The sequence below is a fragment of the Anolis sagrei genome, chromosome 4 (assembly GCF_037176765.1).
Source record: "Anolis sagrei isolate rAnoSag1 chromosome 4, rAnoSag1.mat, whole genome shotgun sequence".
Taxonomy (NCBI): domain Eukaryota; kingdom Metazoa; phylum Chordata; class Lepidosauria; order Squamata; family Dactyloidae; genus Anolis; species Anolis sagrei.
This window is the reverse complement of record NC_090024.1, coordinates 207,067,349-207,074,859: the sequence shown is the minus strand read 5'-3', so window position 1 is coordinate 207,074,859 and position 7,511 is coordinate 207,067,349. Positions and strand designations below refer to the sequence as shown.

Here is a 7,511-nt window from a genome sequence, read left to right as displayed (position 1 = left end):
TCAGCGGCGGAAGGCAGGGGCCCGGAGGCGGTGCAGGCGGGCGGCCATTTTGTGGCGCTGCGCGGTGGCTGGCGCTGGGCTCGGCGCGGGGAGCGGGGCCTGTGTGGCGGCGAGTCCCTCTCTTTCTAACCCCTTTCCTCCTCCTCCTCCTCCTCCTCCAATTCCCCCCGTGCAGGCCGCTCGGTAAGAACCCAGAGGCAGCCGCGGCCGTCCCTCCGGCTTCTGGGGAGGACGTGCCCGGCGCAGGCCTTTCCCCACACAAAGGCGGGAGGGCGGGAACTAGGCCTGAGGGGAACTCACTAAGTCCAGAGGAATGTGGGCTCTGTGAGGCGGTGTGGCGTGGCTGGGCCGCTTGTGGGCCCGGCGCGGTTTGTGTAGCCCCTTCATTTTGTGAGGTGTGCGTGTAGGTGAGTATCCTTGGATCCTTCCCCAGGTGGAATTAACGAAGCCAGGGCTTCGCGCACCTGGGATTTGCGGTGGATCTCCTCTCGGACAGAGAGAGGATGGTGTGGGCATCCTCCTGGAGGGAGAGAAGGAGGGCGCTTTGAAGCCCAGCCTGTTCTCTTCAGAGAAACCAAAATGGCTGGGCTGCTGCTGAGATTTCGGCCTCGACCTGAGCTGCAACGTTTACGCCTCGATTCTCTGACGTTCACATCGAATTAAGTGTCACTCTTGTGCTGTGATGGATTGTGATATTTCAGAATGGCTGCTTAGTACTATCTTTGCGCATTTTGGGGTAAAATGGCTTGTGTTTGGTTTGTTTTTTTAATGTGAATGACCTCAGCATCTGATTGTGTTATGGTGTGAATACAAGACCTGATATTTCTAAGCCTCTTTGGGTGCAAAAATTAAAAGCGGCGTCATGAAGTGGTGTTTGCGAAGCTGGTTTTGGTGGTGAGTTGGAAGGGAAAGGCTTAAAAAATCACATTTGGCTTGACTTGGTTTACCTGTTTAGCTCAGTTCTTTAAATACTGTGGAATGGATTAGTATATTGAATTAAATGAGGAAAACAACATGGTGCGGGTAGATTTGAACCTGGGCTAATTGCACGAAATTATTGTATTATTGTGAGGACTGGCTCTAAAATACAGGTATCTCGTGCCCTGTATTTGAATAGCTTCTGTTCTGCTGTAAAGATTGACATTTTAATGTGTTGTGGAAGACTTCAGTGGCTGGAATCACTAGGTTGCTGTGAGTTTTCCGGCCTGCATGGCCATGTTCCAGAAGCATTCGCTCCTGACGTTTCGGTCACATCTATGGCAGGCATCCTCAGAAATTAAACTCTTGTGCGGGCAGGACTAAAGACTGACAGATCAGAGGTGTGAATCTTGGGAGAGCGTGGATGAGCTCCCTCTGCCAGCTTCCTATAGGGGAACATGGGAAAAGCCTCCCACATGGATGGTAAAACATCAGGGTGCTGCCCGCTGGGCAATATCCTTGCAGAGGGCTAATTCTCACACCAGAAGCAACTCCTGACATGAAAAAAAATCCTCAGAGGTTGACGGGTTGGCTGGAAACTAGGCAAGTAAGGTTTATATATCTGTAGGTTGCCCAGGGTAGGAGAAAGAATTCTTGTCTGCTTCAGACAATTAGTAAATAAAGAGAAACACTCAAAAAGCAGGGGAATTCCAGGCAAGAATAAATTAGGGCTCGTTAGCATCTTCCAACAAAGGATTACTCCAGGCATCAGCCAGCCAGGCTTTGAAGCTGCAAGGCCATTCAGTGCTAATCGAGGTGACCATTTGCAATATTCACACTTGCCCCAAGCAGGCAAGAGCTCTTTCTTCCACTCTAGACATTCCACAGATATATAAACCTCACTTGTCTAGTTTACAACAGACCTCACAGCCTCTGAGGATGCCTGCCATAGGCGCGGGCGAACGTCAGGAGATAATGCTTCTGGAACATGGCTATACAGCCCGGAAAACTCACAGCAACCCATTGACATTTTATTTTGCGGGATAGACATTTATTTGAAATAATACTGTCACAAAAATGCATAGTTGACATTAATTGGCCAATTGTAGAATGACTGGTGTAAGTACTTTTAAAAGTTTTCCCCCCATTGGCAAGAAGGTTATTATTTCTATTATCTTTGGCTCTTCCATTGTGAATTCTCCTAATGTAGCTCATCTTCCCACTCCTTTCTCTCCTTGTGGGGTAGGGAACAGTGAATTGTGGTCTTAGCAGCATTTGCTCAACAGTAAGCAGTGTGCTGAATATTACATTGAGATGTTACTTTTTGCAGCTGCATATGCTGTGCATTTCATTCATCCTAGGATGTTATCCTAGTTTTCATAGAATGTTGATGTGTTTCAGAATTCAAACGTGTTGGGAAAAAGTTGCCTCAATCAGTGGTCAAGACCAGAAATAATGAACATTGCAGAAAGCCTGAGTGTGCATATTAGTGTATTTTTTTTCAAATGGCTTTGATTTATGCTTCTGTTTCTTATTATTGGAATTATACATGGAGTATAAAACACAGGCTATAGAGATGTGGAGAAAACTGTGTTGACAACTTATTCTACTCAATAGCGTCAATGAGACACATTTCCAGGTTCATGTCATTTCTTCTGTAATGTCTGTGTAGAAAATCTATGAGTCAAATAGAAATGAAGTAAATAATCTTTAGAATTGGGCCAAAATCGTTCACCAAGCTAATGGCTTTCAGTTAAACAAAATCTTGTAAGTGGTTTGAGACCTAGTGAAAAATGTCAGTAAATTATTGTGTAAATGAACATGTTTACTGTGAGCTGCTTTTAAAAACTGATTAATTTAGAAAGCCGTCGGTTTTTTTAATGCACATTTGTTGTTCAGACTAACGTTTTGACAGAAATTCTTGTGGGTATTTTTACTTTTTGTGATGATGATTGTTGGGTTCTCTTTTGGAAGGTGTTTTGATAAATGATTAGATGGCTACTGTGGTCAGCAAATGCTTTGTTTAAATTGAGCCTAGTAACACTAGAAGAGAGAGTGAGGTACAAAATTGACATTGTGTATCAAGTTGTTCATGGGGACGTAATTCCTTGGTTTTTTGTTTCCTTTCTCTAAATCAAAATTCTGAGATGACATTAGAATTCTATGTATTGAGGTACTTTACCATATGTATAAACATGCTATGAAATATTGTTTAGTGCCGTGCTCAGAGTTAGATTGTCTTCTTTGAGGCCTGTATTGGATCACACCAGTGGCTTTTGTAACTCTAAAATTAAATGATGTGTCAAGCATTATCATAGTAAAACATATAGAAGTGTGTTGCAAATTATATGGAGTTTAATTTGATTTCAGCAAATGTGGTAACAATTAATGAATGTGTTTGGTTCTATAAAGTTTATCTTCACTTAGCAAGCTGTGTAGAATTAGAGAAATTATGTAATGAATATGTTTTGAGGCTTTTACATTTATTCTCATGTTGAGGATATTTTGGTTCAAAATAAAACTGATTTCTTTATTAAAGTATGTGGTGCAGTGAAAGAGATAAACATCTTACACATTCTTTAAATTGGTGGTTGCCATGTGTTGGAGTGCTCTATCATGGTCATGGGCCCAAACTTCATAATACACAGTTCATTGTGGACTGTTGACTCCAGTTGTCTGTTTCCTGCATTGATTTTTGCCTCCATTTATTCTTTATTGCAGTCTAAAAGTTGGTTTTAATTGATTGCCCACAGGATTGACTTGGCTTCTGCTACTTGTTAAGGAAAAAAAAACACCTCTTCTTGCAGGTAAGAGACTCTGAAGATATATTTATGCTTAGTGAATAGAGTTGGGTAATCAGTACTACTCAAGTCTGTTTTAATAAATTTGTTTTAGAAGTTTAAATGACTAAATTATATAGTGATTTTTTCATGTTTGGACCCAGTTGTGATCATTTTTGTAAACATTTTTGTGGAAAGAATTTCTTTTTGGTTTTTGTCATGTAGTGATTTTAAAATTTCTATTCTAATGCTAGTTGTCATTTACTTGTCAAAAGTAGCCATGTAAACGTTTTAAAAGACGCTTTTCTAGGGCGTTCTTATGAATTCCATTCTTACTGAGCTGGTTCTTCTTAGCAAAATGGTTTCCTATTTGTTGCTTGGATTCATTTTGTTATATTTGTACCTCTGACGTTTAGTCAGAAATGACTACCAAACCTGCTTTTTGTTGATGATATTGTTGCTGCTGCTTTGTGCTTTCAAATAATTTCTGACTTACGGTGACTGAAAAGTGAACCTATCACAGATTTGTTTAAATGGGGGTTATCTTTGCCTTCCTCAGAGGCTGATAGAATGTGGCTTGCCCAAGGTCAGCCAGTGGGTTTCCATGGCCAAATGAGGATTTGAACCCCATCTCCAGTGTCCTAGTCTAACATTCAAACCACTAGACCATACTGGCACTTTTTGTTGGTAGAAACAACATAATTTACAATTATATTTGGATCTTGCTTTATTTAGATTAAGGAATGCAGATATTGCAGTCATATCTATAATCTGTAAAACTGGAGCTATGTGCTAATTAGCCTTTTATGTAATTTTAAAAATGGTTGTGTTAGATTGTACATTCCATTATGCTTTGTTTTAAAAAAGAGTCATATGACTTTATTCAAGCAAAGTTATGTTATGTAGGTATTCAGTCTTTTGCGCTTTCTGATTATAGATTGAAAAAGATTTTATTTTAATAATAATAATACTTATAAAAAAACTTTATTTATACCCCGCCTCCATCTCCATTTCCCCAAGGGGACTCCGGGCAGATCACATGAAGATGAGCCCAATAGTTACAACAAAGCAAAATGAATACAACATACTATCATCATAAGATAATACATAAAATAAGATACAATAAAATATATGAAAAGGAAGTAATACAAAATAAACACAGGGTACAACAAAATAAAGACATTAAGCCGAGTGGGCAGGGCCAAGTACAACAGATAGAATTTTCACTTTTTCCTCTATATTTGGAAATCGTTTTACTGCACTCTAATAATAATAAATAATAATAACACTTTATTTGTACCCCGCTACCATCTCCCCACGGGACTCGGTGCGGCTTACATGAGGCCGAGCCCAAATACAACAATACAAGCAGTAATAACAACAATTCAAGCATTAACAATAAGACCACACGATTAAAACTGTGGGAAGGCCAAATGTAAAATTAAAATTGGAAGTAATGCTGGAACATTGGCGAAAAAGTGATGGGGCGTTTGTGGAAAGCATACAAACAGACTAACTTTTCTATTTAAAAGAGTGTTATCAAAATTTAAAACATTCGTAAATATAAAACAACAGCATAACATTTATTTATTTATCGTGTCAGGAGCGAACCAAACAGTTGTATTGTATTTAAAAAAACACAAAGTTTGCAAACATGGCATTCCAAGTTTGCCAAGCGCAACATAGAGTCAACACGTAATTCAAATTAGAAAACAAAAATGTTATGTTGTAATAGATCTTCACAATTAAAGATGGATTCAAGTGAGTCTCTCCCAAACTGCCTTCCAGAGTTGTGATACCAAGTTAGAAAACATTTTGCTCCTCAATGTCTGCCCATAATTTCTTCTGTGGAGAAACATGGATCTAGCTTCTAAGGTTTATCTTAGTGCTTAAGCAGGTTCAAAAGGAATCCGGAATGATATATACTGTTATCTCAAGACTGCTTATGGTTGCAGAGTAGGTTCTGAATGTTCTGGTATGTTTTAATTGGCTCACTGAATAGAGATGACTGGAAATGCAAATGTTGTTCTTTTTGTGGAAACATGGATACTCAGTCTTATTTTCAGATCCGCCACCTTCCTTTAGTTAAAACATACATATAGAGACCCATCTTGTGATTTTTGCCAAATAGTTACACGCTGGAAGTGCTGCAATAGTGGGCCACCATAAATCCAGCCCACTAGTGAAGTAGATGGTATAAGTTAAACCAAATTTCAAACTGAACAATGAGCTTTGTGACGGGTCTTAAACCTGTAAATTCCTACAGTAACAAACGTGGACTTTCAGACATTGGATGGACTATTTAAATAGTACTTAAAATATGTTTTGTTGTTACCATCTGTACTTCTGTAACACCTGTGCTATTAGATAATAATAATTATTTCGGACATTTGTATCCCGTCCTATCTCAACCTCTGCAGAGGGACTCGGGGCGGCTAACAAACCAGCACCTCAATAACATTACTTACAGACCCTTTGCTCATTGTACAGAATTGCTTTAGACTTCTTTTATCTACTAACTATTCTACTGAGAAGAGCCTGTTTGATTTTTGTTACTGACATTACAACTAAACTTATATGTGGATTCTCTTGTCAAATAAATGTTTACACTCAATTGTCTTTTAGGCCTTGTAATGCATTTGTATTTATATAAAGTACAAATGCAATAGTGACATTCTTCTCCAATTTACTATATTATGGTAGATTCATTTTCCACTCCTATGTATTTTACATAATTCTGGTTTTATATGCAAAATTGGGGAAAAACAGAATTGGTTACAGTTTTTCAAAGTAATACTGCTAATACTTGGTAAAAGCTAAGAGGAAAGCATGCCCACTTTTATGTACCCACCAACATTTTTCTTCTGTTAATTCTGATTTTATTAATATTTCAGCAGACAATTGGTACTAGTTTTTTAATAGGTGCATATGATAATAAACTGAGAACTCCATTACAGTACAATACATAGTAAATATGACTATTATACAAGTACACAAATTAAATGCATTCCTTATTTAATTGTAATATATTAGTAGAGTTTGCCTTAAATTGTTTTAACATACTGTCAATTCCCACTAATGTGTTACAGTGGATTTCAATTCTAGTTTTGACTTTTAGTAATTAACAAAGACTGATAAATTCCTATTATGATATTGATTAGAGATAAAAAAAGTTTTTAAATTGTTCATCTACCCCATTAGTCACTTAAAAATACAATGCTCAATGACTCTGACAATCCAAAAATTTCACATTACTTATTATTGAAGTTTTCTTATTACAATAAATACAATTGAGTTAGAAAAGCAAAAAATATTTTGAATATACCACCTTTATCAGCCCCATGTGTATAATTTCATTAAGGGTTAAATGTCAGTTCCAGTAATTAATACATCCCAATTCTGTATTTGTTGTCATTGATCTTGTTATTTATTCACTTTATTACAATATAGTTGAAACCTACAAAAGTATCAACATTATAATAGAATTAAAACTATTAACATTATTAAAACAATTTAAAACATTTGCTTAGATAATAAAAAACAATTAAAGCGCTACAATTTAAAACTATGTAGCTCCCATTTATAAAATCTTTTCTTGAAAGCCTTTAGTTCCAAAAATTTGTCCAAAATCCCTGATGATGGAAGCAGAGAGAAGAATGCAATTTAATATAGAATATACTTGGCAGGACTATCTGTTATGCTATTTATTATAGAACATCTTATGAAGTGTATATGTTCCACACTATGGTGTATATGTAATCATAAGGATTGCATTTGTAATTGATTTGGAAAGTTAACATCAGTCTTGCCATT

General features: G+C 37.5%; 1 protein-coding gene across 4 annotated transcripts in view; it reads left to right on the top strand.

Moving 5' to 3' along the window:
• The window catches only part of LOC132773270 (RNA-binding protein 12-like), a 54,345-nt gene continuing 46,834 nt past the window's right edge, over positions 1–7,511 (top strand). The window contains exons 1-2 of one of the 4 annotated variants that reach the window (XM_060772415.2): positions 1–183; positions 3,640–3,725. The gene's annotated coding sequence lies outside the window, so the exon portion shown is untranslated. The remainder of the gene's footprint in view (positions 184–3,639; positions 3,726–7,511) is intronic. The other 3 variants (XM_060772411.2, XM_060772413.2, XM_060772412.2) reach the window with 3 other exon arrangements.